Raw genomic sequence first — 26,755 nt, forward strand, 5'->3', positions numbered from 1 at the left:
TGTTCCGTGGATAGTTCGCCGATTTAAGGGTCGGCTTGACCGACTTGCCACAACGTGGCCCATATACAGTGGTTGACAACCTGATCTTCTTACTGTGAAAATCGATCAACATCCGATCAATTAGATTAAGATTAGAACGTGTCGATATCGTGATTGAATAATAGTAATTCTTCTCTGTGAACGAATGTGTTATGGGCTCTATCGAGTAGATAAATGTCCATTTCTATAAATAAGTGACGAATCATCGGTTCTTCTAGTTTTCGTGAGTGAACAACTTGTGTAGGCTTTAAATTTCAACTCACCAAAGTGTGTTCGTCTTTGACAAGGAAAATTTTTCCAATCCCTTATCGTATTCGTCTGTTGCGAAGAAATGTAGTTATTTGTTTACCTACGCTTTCAGCGAGTCATAAGACACGGGTCTAAACTTGACAGCTCTGCGTCTTCTACTATTTCCTGACTAGGTATATTTCTCACACGAGACGTAGAAGCTTTTGCTTACCATCCAAAGAATTGTTTACGATTAACAAAACATGCTAAAGCAAGTTTGCGATATCATTTTTAAATAAAATTGCAAAATACCAAATAGTACTCCAAACTATCGAACCGTGCTGTAGCTAATTTTCGCGTAAAATTAACATTTGTTGTTTATAAGAGCATCTTGCAAACATGCCGTAAGAAAAGCTGTTTTCGGGTCATAATGTGCGAACTTGTTCCCTGTCGGCATGGGATTATGAGTTGACCGGGTCGGGGATTATTAAATGGCGCATAGTTTGATAATTATGTCTATTGATTAGGGCGCGGGTTAATGACACCGGAACGTGACCCTAAGCGCCGGGAAACGGAAGATCCATCGGGGCGAATTTCCGGCCCGGATCCTCCCGTGCAGCGCAAAATTTTCATCGTCGAATTTGCGAAACGCGGAGACAATTATTGGCCGAAGCTTTTCCTCGCGTCCCCTTTACCAACTTAATTCACTCGGACACCCGTAATCGCGATAGACGCGTTTGGTGTATGTTAGAATGCTCGCTTACCGAGAGGATCGATGAAGCGTGTATAACCCGCTGACACCTTTCGATGGAAAGTGAAAACGCCGAATGCCGGGACAATAGAATTCGTGTGTGTGCCGTCGTGAAACGGTTCGGATATATTTTGATTTTCCAACGTGACGCCTTGTCGCTCGCTAGCTTCATCGAAAGAGATCAAACGATACTTTACTGAACGTTCTAGTATCATTTAATCCATGATCGGGTCAAGCAAAATTTTCGTTAATTTAATAAAATAATTCTTTGGTGAATAATGTAGTGCTATTTGATTAATGGTCAAGGAAAATATTGAAAATTCTGTATTGAAATTCTTTAGTGAATATTCTAGTGTCATTTGATTGATGATCAAACAAAAATTAAAGTAACACGACAGAGAAGCTCTTATTAATTATTTCAACGTGATTTATTCGACGGTCAGGCAAAATTTCAAATAATTTGGTAGAGTGATTCTTTGCTGCATGTTTTACTGTCACTTGATTGATTGTCAAACAAAATCTCGAGCACGACGACATAGAAATTCTTAAATAAGTATATTAGTGTGATTCGGTAAAATTCCGGCTGTTTTAATAAGTCAATATTTTGCCAAAGGTCGGGCAAAATTCTTTGGTCAATGTTTTGGAGCGGGTTGATCCATAGTCAAGCAAAATTTCAAATAACTTGGTAGAGCAATACTTTGGTAAATGTTATTGTCTTTGACAAGTGCACTGGTGCGATATAATCCATGATCAGATAAAATGTCGAATATTTGTTGCCAAATACAAGCATTCTTGGTTAAATTACTAGCAAGGATATTTGGTCGGACAAATTACAAGCCGTTCAATGTAAGGTCCTTTAAGGAATGGGAACAGTGTTTTAAGGATTACTACGCAACAGTGCAATTGAGAAATTCTTTGTGAAATCGAGGTACAATCGGGGGACTTGATTTGAAGGACAGACAAAATTTCAATTCTTTGGAAGGTTATTCCCAGCATCTAGAAACTATTCTTGCAGAACACAATAAAATTCAAGATTGAATCTTGTAGAGTTAAACAGAACTTCAATTTCCTTCAATTGTCCTCGCTTTTTACTAAAAAAAACACAGGGATCTTATTAAAAATTTTATCCATAATTGTCCTTGAAGATCATATAGGAGCACACTCCTCAGGGTCAAGCAAAGGTAACTGCAGTTCATTAACTCCACCATACATGGTAATCCTTCCAATGCCACTGATCGGCTTACCTATTAATCAGTCAATTAAATAATTTGGTCAAACAATTGTTCGATCGGCATAAACCTAGAAATCATATGTAATCATGGGATGGATCAACAACGGAATCGACGGGTTCGTTAAGAAATTCTTGGTTGACCGTCCGTCAGTCGGGCAAAAATATGCCCGTCTCAGTAAGATTGATTTACGGGGGATCCAAAAGCGAGGTCACGTCGGACGTTTGCCGATTTTCAAACAGAAAACCCGTCAGGAGCGAATGGTGATTCACGTTTGTGTGGAGAGGCATGCATCGGAAAACTCGCCCGGACGACAAAATCATTAGCCAAAGAGGAAGAGTCCGCGCGCGTACGGTAGGGCAGAAAATTTCGAGAGGAGACAGTCGCGTCCGGTCGCGTTTCCACGGAGCGGCCGTGCGCGTGGAACGAGACCACGAAGCGTACTCCCAATTAGGAGCGTGTCGACCGTGAATGGACAAAAGTTTTGCCATGACTCCACTTCCCCTGCCGCCGCTTCGCATCGTGCTCCTTAGCCTGAACCCCTCCAGGAACCACGCGATTCGACAGGCAGTAGGGGGATCACCGACACGGTTCCCGAGATTCCCGTGTGGCGGCGACACTTGCCGAGACGCGGATACAAAGCTGTTAGACGTGAGTCACGCGTGCTCGCAGCCGGCGAGATGAGCAACCCGCTCCTAGACGTTTGATGAACTTTCGGTGGAACAACATTACAGTCTCTCATAGCGTATCATCGCTGTTAAATGCAAAATTATGGAATAGCATAGGATTTTGGGACTATAATGAGCGATGAACACATTGTGAAATAGAATTAAGTAGAATTGAACTTTTAGAAATAAATAACATATGATTGTAGCTTACTATTGGATGAGAGAAGTTAGAGGTTGCGATGGATAAATATTGGACTTTGACAGATTTCACTGGCAAAGAATGACTTTTGGCAAAAGAGTAGCGTTAAGTATAGTAGTTCGATATGATTTACTAAATGAAGGAAGATCATAGTGCATGAATGCAGGTATATAGAAAACCTGTAAAGCCATACACCCCATAGAGTATTAAGTATATTGAGACTTTGACAGTTTCCACTGACAAAGAATTATTTACAATAATATTCAGTTCTTCAAAAATAAGGTTCTCAGTGCATGCTCTATGTAGAAACTTAGGATCCCTATGAAACCATAAGTGCCATAGGACCTTTGGAGTTAGAGTAGATAAGCACATTGAAATTTTGGCAAGATCTACTGATTTTTTATGACGAAGTATCGTTAGATAGTGTACACTAATCCCAAAAGTGAAATTTATCGAAGAAAGATTTAAGGGAGCAAAGTCGGTGGGAAATGATTAGGTGCAGGAAAACGGGCCAATAGGGGGGAATCATTGCCGTATTCTACTGACACGAGAAACTGTATCGCGCGGCGTGTCGGCCTCGAAATAGAATATAGAGGGTTATTTCGGATGCGTCGTCTCGTTGGTCTAGTCCAGGGCTGGTCTAGACCTCCGAGGTTCAGCCGTTTTACGAGCTGCCGGCAGGCAACTAGAGACGAGCGCAGGTGCAGCAAAGCCGCGTGTATGTTTGCCTTATTGAAATGACGCGACCAGTGTCGAACATCGCGAGAATCTGTTCGGTTCGAAGAAACAGGGGATGGAACTATGGTGGTCTTTAGGGTTCACGTAATACACATGTTTTCGTCGTCCACCCCTTTGAGGATTACAGTTGACGCAATAAAACCTTCAGGTTTAGGTAAAGTTAGGCATAAAATATTAGCTGTAATTCTGAAATCAAGGGCCCACGCGCGCATACGTTAAAAATTTAGAGCAGTTGATCATTCTTCAAGGTTCATTGACCCATCCTTGGAAGAAAAAATAAAACGAGAAGGAAAACCGATTGTCCAGTGTGTTGTCGCGATACAACGAGAGGTTATTAATTTCCTTGGTCGTTATTTCTGAAATCGGCGGTTTAACTGTCGGAGCCGGTGAGCTCTCCCGCCAAACAGTGATTCACCCACACTCTAAAAATATCAGGATACACGCATCGCGAAATGCGAGTCTCGTGCACGGTCCTTAATGAGCGTTTCCGAGAATTTCTGCAGCCGTTCGCTCGGTGGAAAAAAGAAAATTTCTTCGTGAGCCAGGGAAATCTTGGGCGTGTGTTTTCACCGCGCGAATGACGGCTAATGGCATCGAACGCAGACATCAACAAACGTTTCCCTCCATCTTTCATCGCTTCGCTTAATGATTCTGATCATTGTGATGATTATTATATAGCCTTATGTTATACCTTTTTCTCTATCAGCGACTTCTGATCATTTTCGCAGGGTGGAAATATTGGAAAATTTATTATCAAAGCTTGCGATAGAGTTTGGTGGAAAATAAAAAAGAAATCTAATCGGTTGAAAATTGTAAGTTCTTTTTTATCGAAGAGAAATAACGCAAAGGTTCTATTGTTGACGTGATTTAACGTCCCATTGATTTACGGTTATTTTTCTCGAATCTCAACGCGAAAGCTGTTGTTTCGCGAAAACCTCGCAACATAATTTTGGTCGAACGTGGATTTATTTTTGTTTCCCGATTAACAAACAAAATCACTTGTTACGTATCTTTTTTAGTTGATCCAAAATTCTTAAATATTATCTGTTTCCAAGAATTTACCGGAAGTTAGAAATTTCACGTGGCACCCCGTTTAATTATCACGCGTGACCCCTTAGCAGGGTGTAGGCACGAGGGTCGCCGGCTACGTGTCGCTAATTTCAAGCCAGGAATCGCAAATTGGCACGCGTGTGCGTGCAACAGATGCGCTGGCCACGCGAACGCACCACCACCATTCGGAAATATTTGCCAGGACAACCATCATCCCCCTCTGTTCGAAGGGGTAGCTTGCCAGCTATTGTACCCGACATTCGTTGGAACGAAGAATCGAAAATCAAGCATCACGGGATTGTTTTCCATTTGTTTTTCTTTTTTTTTTTTATATCTTTTATACTCTTTTTTGTCGACTGAGGACGATGTTTCTACATGTATTTCAGTGACTGAAAAATTGACATTTTTCGTGGATTCATCTGAATATCGATGCTTATACATTAAGCTGCACCATTTTTTGTTTAAAATTAGTGATTTGGAGGGAACATAAAATTTTTACAGAATCTGGGATATTATTAACTTTGAAATACTCTATATTAAATATTTCTATAAATAATCTAATCGTCATAATTTTCTTTCCATTTATACTTTATTTTTTCAAAAAATTATACATTTGCATATCAGGTTTCATTAATCATCCATAACCAGTAGCAATGACCTCACTTCCCTGTATTTAACAGACCACCCACTCCATGCCACAATGAGCTCCTCATTTTGTCGACAATAGCATAATTTATCAGTCTCAATTCACCATCGAAATACGCCATAATCGGCCACGAACAGGGGCTGAATTCGATAGCGAAAAGGTTCGATAAACGTCTTGGATAATTGTGTGGCGCCCTCGTCGTGCAATTCGTCGGTTTCCTCTTGATTTTTCCTTTTTTTTTTTTTATAATCCTGTTCCCCGCACGGTGGACGAAGTTTATTGTCGTCGTAAATTTTTCCGCGGGCCGGTCTTCGATCGCTAACGTTCACCTCCTCCTCCCTTTGGTCGTTCCTTGCCTTCGGAGACTATTCAAAGGTCGCTTGGAACCGTTCCAAAATTCCGAATCGCATGGGACGACATCGCTGCGATTCCTGCGGCGATTCGAGCTTAAGTGAATCCGGAGTGAGCCGTAAACCCAGGCTAAATAAACTTCGATTTGAAGGAATGACGCCCCTCCGTCAGATGCGCCTTCATTTGTTCGATTTCGATTATTCCCATCTGTTCAGGTTTTATCTTTCAATCGATAAAATTGTTTTTTAATAGATATTTTTATTACAATTCAGAGACTGAATTCTTATCTTATTGATAAGAAATAAGATTTATATTTTTCAAAAAATCTCTTTCCGCTCTTTTCCTTAATCATCGATGTTCAAATTTTCGAAATGTTCTCGTCAAAACAGGTATTTTGAATATTCTGAATAGTCGATGTATTCTAAAAAAAATCAAAAGACACGGACGAGTCGATGAGTGATTTAAATGACCCGATGAATGGCGAACGCGTCGTCCTTTCCTTTGTCATCGTCGATGACCAATGCCGATGACGAGTAATTGAGCCAAGCGTCGCAGGGCGTCGCGGGGGTGGCACCACGTCTGCGTTGTTGCACAGCGTCGCTTTCTACCGACGCAAGCGCGCGCTGCACGCACGAATTTATGTTCGACATGTGCGATTACTGCATCCGTGGCTACTTCGCGTGATTATCGGTGAAAGAGAGAGGGAAATATTGCAAAGACGAAAGAGAGAGAGAGAGAGAAAAGAATGACCTAGGGTGCGCAGTGAGCGCGAGCAATTACCTGGGAATCATAATTTGCACGATATTGCTATAATCAACAAATGTAAACGTGCCTTAGGTATGAGCCACTCTCTGTCCTCTTTTGGTACCTTCTTCCATCCTCCAGGATCTGTTCCTCTTTGTTTCTAGATCTTATTTTCCGCTTGTTTATTATACAGATAGAAACATGCGTTTAACGCGTTGACTGCCACTGGGGGTCATTGGTGATCACTTCTACAAATTTAATATAATCGAATACTGGAAAGAAAGAATAATGAATGAACCTTCCCTTGATGGGGTCTTTTAAATTAGGTCGCAAATGAAATTGCTTATTTTTTTCCTTTCATCCTCCTGTTTCACCATCGGCGTTGATTATTTGCAGTCATCGATCGAAATATGCACGAGTAGGGGAACCGAACCGATTAATCCGTCATTCTGATTTATTTCTCCGTTGGCGGGCCGCGTTCGAACGCTTAGCAGAGTACGAGCGTGCGGAGAGTAGCGTTATCGCGTGACAAAGCGCGTATAGGTGAACGATAGACGGTCCGTCGCACCCGTGAATATTCATCCGACTCGCTAATTGGCGATACGATGACTATTCATGAATCAACGATTTTCAATAGCTGTTATTCGACGTACGAACGAAAGGCGGAGCAACAATGAGCCGGGAGCGGAGGAGAGAGGAGAGCCCCGAAGGAAAATGGGAGGAATAAAAAGGATTCAAAGGAACGGGCTAAATCAACGGCATAAAGAAAGAAAGGCGAATGAAAGGATCGAATGAGAGAGACGTCCAAAAATGGATCGAATGATAGAAATTGAACATTCCCATATAATTAACATTTATGGTAGAATAATGAAAAAGGGATAGAGATATATCATGATTAATCGGTTCGGTGAGAAGAAAGAAAGGAATATTTAAGAGTATTTCGAACGATGCAAGGGAAATAAATAGATATTCGTGGAATCAGTCGTGACCAGTCTACAATTCAATTCCCGAAACGAACGTTCGAACGGAAGAGCATTTGATAAGCAGCCGGAAGTTGGTCGCGGGCAAACGCCCAGCTTTCCTCTTGGTTCTGATAGCAACCAGCCAACCAACATCCCTCGATTCGTTTCGAGTCCACTTGCCAGCGTACTCGGTTTCGATCTATCAATCTCGAGGGCTTCGCGATCCTTTGACCTACGAAAGCAATCTTATCGATGCGCATACGATATATCTCTCGCAAATGCATATGTATTTTGCTCCTTCTACCTCGAACAGTCAAGGGTCCACGATATTCGCTCAACCGACTTTATCCTACCTTTATAACGATTACGAGGATCCGCTTTTTATTGGTATTTAATTATTCGATGATGGTTAAAATGAAATTTCCTTGTCTTTGATTTGTATTCCCGATAACCATCGGAGCATTTTGTAAATTGTCATCCAATTAGTATTCGCAAATTGATTAGCAATTGTAATGCTCCACTCGAGGTATTTAAAATAAGCTCAAAAATGAAAAAGGAAACGTTTTATTCTCTGTCTGTTGGATCTAAAAATCTTTGTTAAAACAGTCTTTTAATTCAAATTTAAAGTAATACTTAATAGTAAATTTCTAAAAATTTTTAAGAAACAAAGGGCAAAAAGAAAAATCGATGATTGTTGAATAGATTCGATGCAACGTAGAGCAATGGAAAAGGAAATTCGCTATCGACAATCGAGACCCCGACCATCTCGTTTTACGCATGTAAATTCATCCGGAAGTGACGTGTTGCAAGTCTCGTGGCCGTATGAAAGGCGTCTAAGGCCAACTGTACCAATCGTCGTCCATTAAGTCAGCGCAACGACTCGTTTCGTTTGCCTTTCCGATTTTTTTCCACAGATTTCTTTCAGTAACCAGCCACGCGGCAGAATCACGTGCTCGAGACTTTTCTAATTATCACCTACCTACCCCTCTAAACGAGGGTGACTTTTTCTTCACGAATACGACATCTGGCGAGCAATTATAAAAAGAGAAACGTTGGGGCGTGTGTCTTTTTTGTAAAATTATGAAATCGTCAGTTTTTGGCGGGAAAACGTTCCAATTTGATTCTGGAGGATTTGATTCAAAATCCAATACCAAAATAAGAAGAAAACCGTGTAAATAATTGCTTTATTATCCAGTTTGCTCGCGCTCGATGCAAAAAGAAAGAAACAATTTATTTTTAGCTGAATCCAGCATAAAAGATCCGAAAAAAATTCTTTGCAGGTGTCAAAAAGTAGGTTTTACGATGTCAAGGATTTATGAGAGTGTTAAAAAACCTGCATGTTCCCTGTAAAGTGTTTTTCTCCGCGACAATACATGTCGCTAAAAAAAAAAAGAAAAAGAAAGGAGATGCATAAGAATTTCACGCAAAGTAGGGTGTGTTTCGTTGACAATTAACAGGATTCAGCAAAGAATTATTTCCTTTTTGCAGCGACGCGTTACCGTTCGAATAAATTATTCGAGCTTTTATTCCTGTACGATATTTTCACCGATGCCACGTTGGTATAAATGCGAACCGACGTCCGTGTAAATACGCAATCCACCGGCGCGGACAACGTCGATAAGATAATTTGATCGAAAGTCCCGGCTCAGAGAAAATTACACCGATCAACCGCGTCATTAACGAACCATTGGCTGACTTGGAGCTAAGAAAATGCATCGTTCTCTTGGAACCTTGAGAAAGTTCAATATGTTTCTTTTATCGAGAAAATTGAAGGAAAATTTTCTGAATCCAGTAAGAATGTTTTTAAGTTTCCAATTTTCTAATTCACCATTCGTGATTTTTGCAATAATGGCATTAATTAATTTTCAACTTACAAAGCTCTATAAATGTATTAATAAGAAAACCATGGAAGAGCAGGACACTGTGTAGGCGAATGGTGGGGTACGAGTGCGGGTCTTGCCGCGGGTCTCGCATCGCGGTCCAGCTCGAAGTCTCTCGTTTTCCTTTCTTCTTTTTTTTTCTAAATTGTATCTATTGGCTCGAAGCGATTGAAAGTAATTGAATGAAGCGGCCGGTTATTTACGAACGTTTAAGCGGAGCCAACTATCTGTCCATTCATTCGGTCTTGTCCCTTCATTCATTCATCATTCACTCTCGCCGGTGTACGGGCGCTGCATGTATAGCAGTAGTAAAGGCCCATTCAATTGATCGGTGATTGTCTAAATTATAAGATTGCCATACAATGGCTCTCATCTCGACCTATTGGGGTCTCGTTCGACCGTTGCGTCACCACTTTAGGACCGGATCGCACTGCTGCGACCGCGTCAAAAGAGCACCTACGAATTTGACCGATCCTCCTAATGAGGAAGAACACGCTCATAAATCGATATACGTTGTTGCCCTGATGCCCATTTCAAGGTCCGCCCGTCCTTCTATCGGGGACCCGTTCATGGAAACCACTGGCGTAGACTTGATGCACCGGGTTCAGTTTAGCCACCCGCTGCTAGGAAATGCTGGCAACCCAGTGGCACGTGGGAAATCTGGCCACTATAATAGCCAGACTTTTATGACCTTAATGCTTTCGTAGTTGGTCATTTTTTGTACGTTTCTGATATTAGGAGCATTTCGAATGATTATAAGTATCGTTAAATGAACGCTTAAATTATCAACAGTAATGTTGAAAAATCTCATCGATCCTTGAAGGCACAACTCGTAGTTGAAAAAAATAGTGAAAGCCGGATTGAATCGTCTGAACGAACTATTTGTTCGTGAAACTATTCCATCCGATAGTTGTTCGGGGTTGTAATTGACTTAAGACCAAAAAGAAAAACAACTGAACAGTCCTGAACGGAGAAGGTGGTCACGTGCGCGCGCGCCTATCTACGCTCGCGCTAATCCCCGGAAACAGGCTTAATTACAGTCGCGTCCGAAACAGGATAATGGCCGAAGCGCGAATATGGCTGTCCCGTGTCTGGCTAACTAGCGCCGGCCTGGCAAATCGGTTTATCGTTTCGCCGAAAAGTTCCTTCAATTCTAACCGAGAGTCTGTCTGCGACGAACTTCCGCGCATTAGGCACTTACGCATTACACCTGCACCACCGTTGTCGCGGAAACTTGCGAAACGTTAATTAGCATTCGCGACACCGACTCGGAAATGCATTGCGTGTAATTCGATTTGAGGTTAGCAGCGTTGTTTTGGAAATGCAACTGGCTGGACAGAATTTCATTTGGGACTTTTTTTTTTAAATACAGAAATATATGTCGGGATATTTTGAGAGTTTCTTGGGATTAAATGTACATAATTTTTCAATTGAACGTTGATTACCTAATGATTGTATGGTACTCGCGAGGAAGACAGTAATTATCGACATCTGAGAGTTGATGATCGACAACACTGTTTCCAGAAAATCGAATTTCTCAGAATTTGAAAGGACATAATCGCGATATAATGAAAAAAATTGATCGGAAACACCATGCAATCGCGTCACGGTAGAGCGAGTTTCTTCTTTTCTAGACAATAGCAGCTGCGGCACGTGATTCACGAACGTACGCGTTCATGGAAATTTATTGTGGCGTCGTGGGCATCGCTCGCAGAATTTACTGCAATCGGTAACAGTTAGCAGCGCGCAAAAGTCCCTGGAATATCAAACTTTCGTAATCGGTATAGCCATGCGTCACAATTGTTACTTCATTTGGAACATCGTGCACCGGTTACCCGCGTTCATTCGGCCAGATATATGTATACTTTGTGGTTAAACTCTTCGAAAGCTTTAATTGTTTCCCGTCGATACACACATAAATTTTAATTATCTTCGCTTCCATCTAAAAATATTTTTAAACGCGTTCAATCGTTACATCAAACGTCAAAGCTTAGAACAACTAAGGAAGGTAATATGGCCGCCAACGTGTTATCACCAAACAGATACAATGGCGTCTGATTGAAAGTTTGAAGTACTTATGGGAACTCCCGAAAAAGGAAAAAAGTGAAAAGAGTCTGTAGGTTGGCGTGCACGTGCAACAGCACGCACCGGACGGAATTCTTCCGAGTGTACGTAAACGGTCGTAAAGCAAAACGATCCTCGGCGTAACTCGGGTTTCTACGGTGTACGCGGTGAACTTATCTGTGCATCGGTCTTTGAATGTGCGCTAAGTACAGTGTCGGTAATATTCACTGTAACACACGTGAATTCATGTACGTAACGTAGGTGTATGTGTTGTATACAACGCCGGAGCGTTGGTTCGTCTGTGCGCCACTAGAGGCGAGTACTAAACGGATACACTTGCGTACGGGCCTTTAAGTAGGCTCTCCCGTTCCGTGTGTGCGTGACTGCACCGCGGTAGATTCTCTGCGGAAGCGTTGCATTGAGACCAATCGAATAGAAACTAATTTAATACAAACGAATACACCAGCACTACCGTTTCCAAACTGATAACTTAAAGAGTTTTTCCCATGTTTCAAACCAAAAAATATCAAATCTTTTTCAAATATTAAACTACCGAAGATTTTTGTTATTCATATTTTCATATGGGAATGTCTAGTGAACTAACAGGATAGGTTCAAATCTAGGAATTTTTACGTTGCTATAGCAGACTCCTCTAGGGATCCCTAGATTCCTCTTGACGTATTTACCGTAGATAAAGATAAGGTAGTAATGTTATAAAAGGTCGACTATACATATTTTATTACAAAGTTACAAATAAATGTTAGCAGTAATTACAGGATCTCAATCTCAATCTCAATCTCTACATATGCGGAACTATAAAATGGAAGAGTTATGTTACAGAAGTAGTTTAACATGAAAAACTAGTGCAAAGAATTAATAACTCAATTAAGGAAGAAAAAATTCCCAGGAAGTATGTGATGTTGTAAATTCCATATAAATATGAACAGACTACAAAATTGAATTATGTAAAAGAAAATTTTATAGCTCTTTTTTGCGACATGAGAAAGATGTACGTACTTAATTAAAGCTTCCGATGATCATCATTTGCTGCCTTTGTTTAGACATCGCCGCAAACAAAGACAAAGCTTCTGCAATTTTGTTTAACATGCCCTATATGCATGTAATTGTCACAGAAAACTGTGCTTCGTTTCGACAGAAAAGTGTGATAAATTTCTTTCAAATCACGAAATCAAAGCGGTTCGAAGTGAAGGCACGGCCTCGCTACAATGGATCCCACGTCGAGCCGGTAAATCATACCGCTCGCGAAGATCCGCGAACTTTTGCGCCATCGCGAATTGCGAAACGCTTTCAATTAGTGCGCTTTCTAATTGTAACTCATCGCAATTAGAATCGACGAAATTACGTGCGCGCGTTGCACGGTTGAGCTGGTCGCATTATGCGCCGACGCCAGACGTCTTGGTGAGCCGACGCGTATCTCAACTAACCACGTTGACTCCTTCGTCGTTTGTACGTGTGTTGCGGGCACATGCGTGTGATCTAACACATGCATACGCGAATCGGTATACGGGTTATTAAGCAACGTCATTCGCACGTTCCCCCTCTTCAAGGTGCTTTCGTTTCTTTTTCGTCCTATTCCTTCTTGTTTCGCGTCTCCTTCTTCTTCCTGTTCGTCTTACGCCTTGCGCCCGGCTCAGAAGTGGTTCCGGGCCGATGCAAATGCGCTCGTAAAGAGCGATGATGATAACGTTGGGAACGAAAGAAGCGCGAGGCGTGTAGAGAAATTAGCGGGACCCACAGATGGACAGAGTGATAACTCTTGAAATCCATGCCAGTTTGATCTACCTTTCCCAGCTCTTTGTCTTTCAACGGTCTAAATCACTAGCCTTTCGTTCAGATACGTATAAATCTTTCAGTTTATAGGTTATGTGCGCTGCATACCTATCCGTGTGATAGATAATCTCAAGGAGTGGTTTCCTTGAAAAGTATAAAAGATATAAAAGATATTTTTGAAGTTCTTTTTGCAATTATAAGCATTAATCGTGAGATCTAAAGAAAGAGACAAAATGGCGTACAGCATACATCAAGTGCAAGAATTTGCCATTCTAACTAATGTATCACCATTTGTTACTTTGTTTAGTTCTTAATATTCTGAATTATGGACAAACCTTCATACTTTTCAAGAAAATTATCATTTTTAGTTCTCCAGAACCTTATCCTTAATGGTTCGACTATTCTAAAGCGATTTACCTCCATCATTGTTACAGTTCTTTGAAATCGCCTGGTAACAGTTTCGTATTATCGTTCAAACTTACCTTTCATCAATAGCGGTACTTTTTTTCCCACTTTGTCCATGGCTAGGTCCGGCACAATCGTACCAATTGCTACTGTTGCGAAGGTTGGTAGTGAATAGCAGCACATTGAGTTATGGTTTAGCTGAGATGTGAATCGAAAGTATCGGAGCTGGACTAACCTATTGAAAAGAGATCGATGAAACTAACCTAATCCAACCTAACCTCTATCTTCCTTCTCTTGACGTCGCCTCTACTAATGGTTCACACTCCACCTAGAGTATGGTTCAATGTTGCAACTACAAAGCATCGTGTAGTCCAAGAAAAGGAAGATGGAAAAAGAGAGAGTAGCCGCAGGGAAGGCAACGATATGCATACGCGATACGCTGGCCCGATATTTATACGGCCTTGCACCGTTCGTTTCGAACGTGGACAATGAGCCACAAACCGTCTCATGGGGTCGCAACGACCGGTCCGTCCTGATAAGGGATATAAGTAACACCTGAACCGTGCTTCCGGTTGCGAGCGGCGAACTTTGTTACATTCTACGTGGCAATACTAAATTGCCCTCTATATAAAAGTGTATCCACAAGGTGCACGCCATGTTCCAAAAGATATCTTGCGCGCGTAACAATAAAATCCCTAGGCATTATCGTTTTATCCCTTATGTAGGCAACCTGCGTGGCTGGTTGCCCTCGTAAAGAATAGGCTTTGAAAATATTCTTGAACTTTTACTGTTACCACCTACGGTAGAGGAGATTTAATTGCTCTGACATCTCGGAAAGTCATCAGATGAGCCACGCTTCGATCACACCACAGGAGCGGTTTCTTCGTCCCGGGGCTATTGTTCTAGCTCGAAAAGAGACGTTCGTGACACGCGTATGCGTACTCGTGCGCGATACCAAGGCATTACTGTAACAACGTATCCGCTACTGCATCGCATTATACCGAGTTACCGCTATTTTCGCGCGGCCACGGTTTTCTGCACTTTCGGCGCGGCCAGCGGCGCCGCGAAAACGTCGCGAAAACAAGCCGCATCCGGCTGTCTTAACGGGATCCCACACCGAGGAGAGCGGCTGTCTGTTTTGTTCGCTGAAACAAGAGTTCACCTATTCGCTAACTAGCTTTTTATTTCTCTTCGTTTCCGAGCAATCTTTGCGAGCTTCGCACCTCGGTCACGGGTCATTCCGATCCATGAAAAATGAATGAAAATTGTAATCCTCTATAAATATCACGGAAACAGGATTATTTATTAACCTCTGCGACCAAAATGACTCGGAACAGTGGAAAAACTTTGAATGATTGATTTTACTAGCGCATCAGCCCCTAAACGTTTCGAATTCGAAACGGATTTAGATAGCATGGCTAGCTTTAACGACGAACAGCGGTGACTTTCGCTTCCGGGAGACAGCGTCGATCTGTGCTCGTGGCGCGTTGTTTTTCAGTTTCCGAAACGCATAAAACGAACGAAGTGGCTGCGATCCGAGGGGAAAGACAAGTGCCGGGAGGAGAAAAAAGGGCCAGTGACGCGCGTCGAGCCCCGAAGAAAACGCGTCGCTCGAAATAACACGCGGCCGAGTACAACACGTGTGCCCGTATATTTTGAATACGGATACAATGTCGTCGGGGCCTGGGTTAGAAGTGGTGGATATTACTCGGCCAATGTGAATCAGACCGCTTGCTTCCGGTTGTAAACGACCGGCCTGGGGAGGATTAACTAGACTCACCTTGGATGCGTAGAGCGAACATTCGCTCTAATTACCTATCACCTGGACTCATTGTTAGCGTTACCGTTTGAATCCGAGCTGAGCCGAAGCGGAGCTGAGCGGAGCTCCGCGACCAGCTTGTGTCCAATTGATTTGGGTTAACGTTATTTGACTTGGAGCTAACCTGCTTAACGATCTGGTACCCTGGCTAACAGATTCGAGAACCGAGAACCTCCTCGGCTCTGACCTTTGGCCCAATCCTTCCACAGAGAGAATATTATTCTATATAACCTTCCTTCCAATGAAATCAAGGTGATAAATAAAAATTACAAAGGTCTTCTTTGAGCAAGTAATAACCTAGAGATCGACGATTAACATGGACCCCAGTAACCGACACAAGAAGTCGCAGTTTTTAACGGGCACCCAAGGGTCGCAAAATTATACCCTCTCCACCTGGCACTCGGTGAAATGATGACTTAACTGCTTTTTATGCCACCATGAGATTCTGAAATCCATCCAATCACAGACTGCTACGCCTGACGCGTCGCGTCGTCCAGGAAGAGGTTGCCCCTTTTCCCGCGCGAAAGAATGGGTCACAAGGGAGGGGGAAACAAGGGGTGGCCCCTTGGAAGCGGACCTAATTCGAACGACACCCGATATGCAGATCGGCAGGACGAGATCTATGTAAATCGAGCGTCAGACAGAAGAAGAGCGGCGTTGGGGAAAAAAAGAATTGGCCCAGAAACTGGTTTAGGCTGAATGGCTCCCGCGTACGATAATATATATCGGCCCGTTCGCTTTTTACGTTTTGTGTTTTACGGGAGCAGCCTTTGTGGCACGGTTTGCGAGCACATGCCGCGGTGAAAACCACCCGTGTGAAACCCCTGGAGGAATGCGACCCGCGACAAATCAATTCGAGGCTACGCAGGCTTCCATCGGCCCGCTAGAGTTCTACTCTAATTTCCGATCGCTGATTCTTTAAATGGACGTGTGTCCATTTGCAAAATGACACACTCTGAACCAGACACGTTCGTGAACCAGAGACTTAAAGGACTAATATTTCGTATGGAGGAGGCAACATCAGACCTTCGATATTCCTCCCTTTAGGGTCTATGATTCATGGACATCGAGGCGATTTCTTGGGAAAACGCGAAAAGTAATGGTGGCTCACTTGCCGGTCGACTTAACCACGCATCCGGTCATAAAAAAAAGAAACACGTACACGCGTGGGGGCGCCACTGCTCCGGAGCTACTCGAAACTTCGTCCATGGAGAGACTAACTCGTTGTAAATCCAATTAGCGCCCGTGGCTTTGAAGTGGCTTTCCACACTTGAGCTCCTCCGTGTCAAGGGCTCCGCGGAAGTATTTCCTTCTTTTTTTTTCACTTTGAATAATTTCCCTTTCGGTTCGACTCCTCGGCGACTTTCTTCGCCGCATCTTTGCTACCCCTCGGTTGTTTCTTTCTTAGCAGGGGAGTGATTAACAGAATAGCTGGGGAAAAGGGCTAATTTGAGGGACGAATTGGAACAGAATGATATTACGCCCACGAACACATCTTGACGAGCCGGACCAGCGATTTTTATTTCTCACTGAAAGTTCTAAGTAGTTTATGGCCCTGTGTGAAAGAGAAACTTCTGTGAGAGACTGACGCTGACAGGACACCAAGGAAGAAAATAACGATAAAAGTCCGAAAAGTTGCTGTACTAATTGACTGGAAGGTGTCAAGAAACGATAGCATCCTTGTTCTTTCCGATATCAGTCCAGTCGAACCAAGGCGATGTTTTCAAGAAGCGGTTGTAAACTGCCGCGTTTCATCGCGCTCGTAAACCACCTTCCGCCGTGCTAGCGACGCGTGACATCCACACGCAGCGTCGTTTACGATCCGCGTGGTTAATCCGCGACCAGTGCTGTCTGTAATAGTAGCCAGGTGACAGTGTCTCAAGGCGAAGCGTTACGTTTCTGTGCGACCAATTGTTCTTTGACAGTCCCTGAGAGGCCGAAAAGTCGAAGGAACGCAGAGATTATTCAGCGTTTGAGGAGATACACGCGATCGTGGCCCGGCAATGGCGGAGGTGCAGTCAGGCATAGATCCTCTCTGACCTCCGTGGCATAATCACGCGTCAGAATGCATCAGGCAGCCGCCCCCTCCGGCCGCTTGCAGGCCACGTCCGTTCGCAGATGGTGTTTTAAACGCAGCCATGAACTTGAAGACGTTGCCTCGTTCTTCCCCCTTCCACTTCTCCTCCTTCTTGCTGGCCGATTTGTCTGTCGCGTTTAGAGACGTGGGAATCGCATTCCTTTTTTCCTTCTGGTTTTTTCCCCTGAAGGCAATTGCGTAACACACGGTGCTGGATATTCGTAATGATAAGGCATTTTACATTCGCGGCGACGAGAGACTGATTCAGTTCTCTCGCTTTTCGATGGAGCGGAATATAGTGGTTAGGTTCGCGGTCGCAGCCGGAACTGACTGATGGTTCGCCCAACTGCCACCAGGGGAGCGCGAGTGAAACTAGCGAAATGACCAGTATGTTGATATACGTCTTGCTATTATTTAAATTGATCCTTGTTACTGTTTTTAATCTCGTAGGAATGTTTAAGCAAGTAGGAACTCTTTAATTATTGATTCTCTATATTTATCTAACATAACAATTTCTTATAACAAATATTTTTTAAACTATTTTGCATTCCCTTTTAAAATAATACAAATTATGTGGAATTTTCTAAACGAAATGGACCTGCACAAAATTATTTATTACAATTTCCTTTTTCCATGAATAAATCCAACCCTACGAATTGTACGATATCACATTCTGATCAAAATCCAATCCGGTTCGCGACAGAATGACACTTTGCTTGTCTCCAAACGATCGCTTCCAGATTTTTGTTCGTTAAACGTGTGGTTGGTCGTGTACGCAACGTGTCTCGTATCACGCGTGGAAACCACGTGGCGTAGTTGACCCCTTTCGTCCACCCTGCGAACGGGGAAGGAAAAAAAAAAAAGAGAGAAATCGAACTCACCCCCCGTACACACTCGGGTCCGAGTGTGTTTGCACGAGGCAAACCGTGGGCGGAATCCCATCAACCGGATGTGCGCCGGATTAACGCGACTATCACGCGTTCGGCTTCTCGATTTATTGATAGCCGGCTACACACCACTTGGTCGCCTTTAATCGGCCGTTTGATTGTTTCTCGGTTTCGCTGCTTGTTTCATTTTACCTTTGATTCTCCCTCTTCTGGCTTAACATTTTTTTTTCTTACATTATTTTGTTGCTCTTCCGTGTAAAGAAACAACAAAAGGAGATTAATTTTTTCTATTTTTTCTAAAACAGATTAGGATATTTTTGTACTTTTTTTGGGCTGATCGGAAGGTAGATATTTTATACAATTTTTATTCTATCTCAAATATTTTTTGTATATTATGCCTTTTTCAATATGTTGTAGCAACTTTGTATGCATTGTATGAAAATGGTTTTCATTTTTATATTCGCTAAGTATAGTCATTGGAAACGATATTCTTCGAGGTAGACACGTTTCACTTTTAAAGAGACGAAGCAGGTTGAAGAGGAAGAGAATAGAAGTGCGTGAAAAGCCGCTATTTAACGCGGAAATCCGTCGTGACGGGGAGGAAGCTGATTGTCAGCAGCCGCAAAAAAATTCGCAACAATGTAGACACGGCATTGCTTGTGACAGGGTGGCTAGGGGTAGAGGCATGTGTAATATGTGCCGTAGACAATCGGCTGAGCGATCGATTAATCGCCGACGAGGCAGAATACCGATAGACAACGTAGAAATCTGCCGTTCTTATCGTTCGAACAATAAAAAAAAGGCATGGCATTATTGTGTAGTACGAGTACGAGCACAGATACCGTGACAGAATCCCTGCGGTTACGTAAAGCTGCTGCCACGGCCAGATGACATCGTGGTAAGAACGCGAAATTATGTGTTTCCTAGCCGATCGTCGGCTTAATATATACGTGTCCGATTAGACAAACAATGGAACCATCGATCATGGTCATTTATCGTTCGTTAGTCGATCGATTATACTACTGGCATCGATGTTTTCAAAATATCGTCTGGTGATGCCCATAAGACGAGAAATTTGCGAAGATCTGAAATTATCGGGTGATTAAATTTTTATCAGTCCGGGACTGTTCTTTATTGGGCCACGATATATATTTGAATCATTAAGTTAATCGAACGTCGTCAACGTATTTGCCGCCAGCCAGATGATAGCTAATTAAATTAATAAGCTTATTATTAAATCTCAATCGTTATCAATTTGTTGCCTATCAAACGGCAATTGTCTAACCTCCTAATCAAGTTTCTGACGTAGTAAATTGCAATTTAATTTAATTTATCGATCATTTACTCTCCATTCCATCGTTAACTATTTACATATAATCAAAAGTATTTGGAGAATGAAAATTATCTTTAAGCGTTTCTAAATTTAGGTACCATTTCAAACATTAATTGAATTCCTTTGCTTAAAAAGGAACTTGATGTTAATAATAAATGATTATCGACCGAATTAGTTGGTTGATCCATCATGAATAGTTGATCCGGTGGAAAAGTGTTAGCAGCCCCCATTTCCCCGAAGTCAGCACGAAATCCCCGCAGTCTAGTCTCTCTCGCGATTTCAGTCTCATCGGTTCCGTGCCCTGCGTGATGCCCCCCACCATCCTTGCTTGCCCCCTCCCCCCACGACGGCGGTGCTTGGAAGCCGCAGGCAGCAGCCGGCTCCGCGGTCAATACTTTCACGGCTGGATATAAAACGGTCGCGATAAACGTATCGAGATAAAGCGGCGCGCTATCATTGGCCAAGCCCCTCCGTTCCCCGTTCCCTTCCGGCCCACCACGTTCAAGAATCCCGTATTTGTCCGGCGTGGATCGCGAGTTGCCAGAGAAAGAGCTATACCTTCGTTGGCAAACTGGGAACACAGAGAAAAGGAGAGGAAGAGAGGGAATCGTGTTACCTTCCCTCCCTCCCTCCCGCCCTCCCACCCTTTCTATCCTCTCCTTCTCCTCCTCCTCCTCCTCCTCCTTCCTTTGATCGTCTTGGACTCGATCCGAGTTCGATGTCTCAGCGTTTGGGGCGGGGGCGGAGAGGAATGAGAAAATCGAGCGAAAAAGGTGAGAGAAAGATGGAGCGAGGATCGTCGGCACCGCCCCCTTTTTTAACCACGCCTACCCTCGATATAATATTATATCTACCCGTGATATACCCCCTCCCTCTCTTGCAGAGTCCTGTCCCGCGGGTTTTCTCGACGTGCAACGAGAGATACACTGGTGGACAAAATTATAAGACACCCCATTCGATACATGGTAACTTGTACAGGGTGTTTTTGAAATTTGCACATAACCGAAAATGTAGCAGCAGTTCTTCTTGTGGAAATTGAAAATATATAAAATTTGTGTAAAATCATTGGCAGTTCATTAACCCTCGGGAGAGGAATGAAATCAGTAATTGAAAGCATTAGAAATTTAATTCAATTTCGAGAGAAAGCATCTGTACCTTATTTGAAGAAACTCAGAAATAGACGAAGAAAAGGAAACATAAAGTATGCTGTACATGGGTCCAATTTTCGGTTTCGAAAAATTCGATTCTCATATCTTTCGAGACGTATTGACTGCACGTGTTGCTTGTTCCGATCGTGGCTGGTTCCCCAACTTTTTTCTCCCCAACCGGGAATCTAAAAATATTTTTATGAAGCTCCTGCTGGGACCCCATACACATCACCATGGTTTTTATTCCAATAAAAGCCAATAAATAATTGTTTACTAACAACGGGTGTTACTTTTAGAAGAAGTTTATTAGCACAAATGAAATTACAAGCCAAGTAATAATAATTTACAGTATAAATTATTAGCTTGAAAAGATTGCTTAGAATTTTATCAATTTGATATTTCAAATCTATTTATAAAAGGATAACACTAATAATTTATCTTCTAACCTCTAGCTACCATAGTTTATTATTAGACTGGTACTTAAGGAATAATCATCTCAATAATAATTAAATCTAATCTATAGTTATTCTAAATAGAATAAAAACAGCTATGTTTAACTCAGCTACCATGTGGAGACTCGCAGCCATTTTGTCGCTCAGCCTTTTTCTCCGTTCGCACACTTTTCATCATCAAAAGAACATACAACCAAAATCTATGTTAAATTTATTATTAAGAGTGAACAATACGATAGTCCATTAGCTACAGAAACATATAGTGTTAGACGTAATCAAAATTCGTTAGTGATAACGCACCTTTGACCCAGGATCCAGCAACAAGTGATCCCGCGAATGGAACACAACGGAAATCCGTTCTCGTCGGTGTGCCGACACAAAGACACGGTGTGCCGTGTTGTAATGGATAGCTTCGATATCCCCATAAAACAGTCTCACCTTCCCATCCTTTCATTACGCTCAATTCCACTCGCCGCCCTTAACAGTGGCTTCTTAATTCCCTCCCAATCACGTAATAGTTATTGAAGGCCTTTTAACACCGTCACCGAGTTATTAACTCATATAGGCATAGAATCAACACTATTCGTATAAGATTATAAAAAAAATCAAATGCAAGATAATGAAGAAAATTTGAAGTTAGGATTTCAGTTGCCATTCCAACAGGGTAACGACCCTACCTCTCCCTAGATAGTAACTCTATCAAAATTCAATCTGTATCGAACCCATCCTCGAAATATAAAGGGAAGAAACAAAAGGGTGGATAGAGTGTTGGGTTTCATGAAAAAAAGAAGTTACCTTCCAAGCCATCTGTCCGCGATTGTTTACGATTTTCACGGGTAATTGGACGCGAATGGTTCGCAGTTCGTAGATCGATCGCAAGGACGATGATCGTGAAGACAGGAATGGATCTCTTTTGTGTGGATGCGGCACAAGTGCCGAGTCACGCCTTGACAAACAGGGATGTCAAACAGATGTTTCGAGTCTTTGAGCTGCTGTGAGAGCTTCTACCGGACGTTCTTCTCGTAAACTTCTCCGCTTCGTCTTTCACTCGTTTCACCGTTCGATGATCGTTGCTTCGATGACGTTACCGAAATACAACCTTGATGTACGTTTTCCAATTGACTTTTCGACGTTGTTGCTGCCATAGTTAATATAGCAACAATTTATATTACGTTAAAATCGCCTAATCTTACGTTAGATTCGTGTCACTCAATCCAAAAGCAACCGAACTAATCCCAATTCCACGCATGATTCTGTTACACTGTTTGAAGAAAAATTCACTCTTTCTATCCGTAACCAATTATTTGCTATTTTTTGGCCGGATAAAAAGTACCAGTACAATTTTTTGTTGAACCATTTCGCGTTTACGACGCTTTTCGTCGTGTTGCCAGCTAACAATCTCGGATTAGCGGTTCGCTAGCCCGTGTTGCGAGATAATCATTTTGCAATTAGCCGCGCAGCTGCGCAGAATCCGACGAAAGAATCGCATTGTTTTCATAGTAAAACGAATTTCGCGCGATTACCCAAGCGGACTGTGTGACGACAGCCGAGCATCCTGAAGCGTGCTATGCTGTTTCTTTGCCGGCGAGTTTCAGGAACGCCGTTTAGTCGGACAATTAATTTCACGAGCAACCAGAGAGACTCGAAACAAATTGCGAAATCTTTGACGAGTGTGAAGCTTACCGGATACTAATATATTTTCAACAAAATCTTTATTTAACTCCGATTGAAAATCTTTTTAAACGATTGTATCTCTGTGACGAATCTGAAAATTTCAGTAGTAGAATTTTATGATTGCGAAAAGTTTGGTGTTTTCTTCAGGTACTTAGCGATACATTCCGATTAAATAGTAACTTGAATCTTGCTACCAGCTGTGATCACTTAATTTCCGTCAGTAATTCTCACTACCAAAATCGATCAAAATCTCTAACTTTGTAAGCGTTCAACTTAAACGCGTCGAAAATGTCGAGGAACAAGCCAACTGATGATACAAACATCGTGCCGCTAATTAATCTAGGTTATACAAGTGCAAACACGCCGAGTGATAGCGAAGAATCCAGGCCTTCTATCATTTTTGCTCTCTTTTTTTTATTCGACATCAAAAACAGCAGTCTGAACAATGAAGATAATAATGATTTATAGAACAAGTCCTTGACCTCTGTTAAACAGATCTTTTTAGAAATTCGGAGAAAAAAAATATATTTTGAGAGACTGCGCGTGGTTGCGACACGAACGAGGGGAGAATTTGTTTCAGTGAATCGAAGGGTGAGAAAGGGAGGAGGGTGAAAACCACTGACACAAGTCAGGTGCACCAATACGACCCCTGTCACATTGCTATTTACTGACCGACTGAAAGCTGAGGCTTTTTAACTGTTAATTCCATGAAAATTTTTAACAACCAGAAGTATTTCCACAAATGTATAGAATGATGATTTGTTCATATTCAGAAAAAGTTCAAAGTAATTCCAACACCAATAAATAAAAATTGAAAGTATCCAAAAATGACCGAAATTCGTCAGGAAATATGTAATTAACTGTTCGTATTCGGTAGTCTTGATCAATGATCGTCTCACAGGGATCGCTTTTCACGAGACACCCCTTCAAGATAACTCCGGGACAGGAAAACAACATCGAAAAGTGTTTACACGGGAGAGAAGATCGACTGGCATGTTGTTTGATGTTGATTCGTTGGTGTTTGGGTGTCGCTTTGACCAGATAACGACCACTGGATGCCTACCACCCGGGCGACAACGCCAGGCGCACGTATCTCTTCTTGGAATCGTTCGGAATCGATCGAACCACTCTATAACTAAAAGCAAAAGAATCTGTCTAAAGTACAATAAGCAAAATTCACCACTTTTTATTCTGTTGCAATTGCAACACACATAAAATTTATAACATTATACTTTTAATGTTATTAAATTTATAACATTTACATTTTGGGCTTTGGTTTCCATTAAGGATATCAAAAGATATTTATAACTTGCTATGATAAATTGATTATCATATATGATAGAATTGGAACGATTCGAAGTACGGGATTCAACTGTCGAGAGGAAATCTATGGAAGGGAAAAGAGGAACAATAGCAAGCACACTTCCGGTGCAATGGCTCGCAGTATCGAGAACAATTCGAGTCGATAGTGGTATCGAAGGTGATAAGGGAACGCGATACGGTATCATTCGCGACAAAGACATAACACATCGAGCCTGATGTATATTAATTAAAGATGTGTTTACGGTCCGTTGGAACATTCGATCCTCGATCCCGAATATTTCGATTGTCGGTATCGATTCCAGCTGCGATTGCTATTTTCTTAGCAAGGAGCCCCTGAATATGTCTTCTATCTGAGCATATTTTAATTAAAATGAAAAAAGTCTACCTGAAATTTTACGTACACACATTATTAAATCCGGTAGAAATTTTAAATGATAATGATTGATATCCGTTGTTCGTTTGGAAGAAGTGTCGTTGTTCGTTTTCGATTCTCTATTCATTGCGACAAGGAGTAGAATGTTCATTACACCCCTCCTATGTTTCACACATCCGTTTCCGGTAGTAGAATAATCGGTCCGCGCGGCACAATTCCTTGGCGTGTTATTTCGTGACGGATCGAGCCAGCTGTGGAAGGCTTATTTCAATTTGTAAAACTTCCAGACTAGTTTTCATACCGAAAATAACGATACAAATTGTCATGATCGTGTTTAACATACATGCATATCGTGCAAACTTGTTTTACTTGGCACGATACCGCTTGCATAACCTTAATTACTTCTTCTTTTTTTATATTTCTTAGGTTATGCACGATTTCAGGTGTCTTGAATGAATGCCAGATGGCGCGTCTCGATCGCGTAGTATCCATATCATCGATAAAAATTAAATTAAGTCACTCGCGTTATAACATTTTAACCATTAAACATGATTGACTTTGGTATTTTATATTTTAATTCCCAAACACTTAATTTCGAACGTTTTTTACTCAATAATTGCCAATGAAATAGTAGGCCTGCATGAAAGCATTGAATAGATTGTCCAGAAGGGGAACATTCCCGCTGGCAGAAGCGGATGCCAGAGGACCGTCGTGCAAAAAACCATGTGTATTTGTTTAATTATCAACGGTACCGCATTAACTCGTTAATTGAGTGTCAAATGGCGAGTATTGTCGTCCAGTGACACGCTTTGTGCCCCCTGTACCCCGTGTGGGAGTATCGTCGGCCCTTTTTCTCTCCCGCCCTTCCTCTCTGCCTACCCGCCCGCTTTCTTCCCGCGAGAATGCCGCATACTTGTCGCACACGCGTTAATCGCATGCACGAATAATTAGAACAATGAACGACCGGTATTATTCGCAAACAAGGCTTCCATTCAGCCTCAAACTCTCCCCATTTTCTCGGCCAAATTGTGCGGGAGATTTCCTCCCGTGAGGGAACGTCTCTCGCGCCCCGATCCTTCGCTCTTTTTGCATTCCTTTCTAGAAAAAAAAAAATAATAATAAAAAGCTCCAGTTTTAGAGGCATCGAGGAGCACGAAATAGAGAGTGAGAGAGAGGGGGGCATGAATGAACGAGGGCTCGAATTTCGCCGCGAGGGTGAGTTCGAAGCCTGTGTTTCTTCCTTTTTGGCGTTTCAATAGGGCGTTTGTTATATTCATGTAAAAATGTGGTTAAGGGTGGGGAAATGATTGAATAAGAAATTTTGTTCTATGACAAATCAAGTTTTTCATATTTCTACTGACTCGTATTAATCTTTATACACCATTTAGGACGAATAGACCCGAAATATATATTCATCGAGCGGAATGAGTTGGAAATTATGAAATTTTGTATAATTAAAAATCTGAAGGATGATAAAAATTCCTTCGTTGCTAACATTGTTTGATGTCACAACAAAAGTCGCTTTAAGAATCGCGTGGTTGATAAAGCCGAGGTTAAACCAACGCTGTCGCCCGTTATTTAATTAACTTCTTTCGTAACAAATTCATTAAAACGGTCCATTGTCGCGATAACGTTTAACGCAAAGTATAATCAATTTTTTCTTCGAACCTTGCCTGTTTCACGTTAAACCAATAATCGCATTAATATTGTAATATTAAGATCAACAGTATTAATGTCTAATAAATTAAAGTAAAAATAAAAAAATTTAAATCAAACACAAATTCAGGTCCGATAATGTTCAAGTAAAAGAAAAAAGGAAAGAAAAAAAGAAACGAAGAGAAAACGGTAAAGAAAAGGAAACAAATCACCGCGAACGAACGATGAAAAGAGTCTCCGGTAATCACCCCTCGAACCACCCCCACCC

The 26,755-nt window shown here is 42.0% G+C and overlaps 1 protein-coding gene across 6 annotated transcripts in view; it reads left to right on the top strand.

The window, feature by feature from the left end:
- The window catches only part of LOC114881830 (homeobox protein cut), a 96,761-nt gene that overhangs the window by 6,217 nt on the left and 63,789 nt on the right, over positions 1–26,755 (top strand). The gene's annotated exons all lie outside the window — the stretch shown is intronic.

The sequence above is a fragment of the Osmia bicornis genome, chromosome 1 (assembly GCF_907164935.1).
Source record: "Osmia bicornis bicornis chromosome 1, iOsmBic2.1, whole genome shotgun sequence".
Classification (NCBI taxonomy): domain Eukaryota; kingdom Metazoa; phylum Arthropoda; class Insecta; order Hymenoptera; family Megachilidae; genus Osmia; species Osmia bicornis.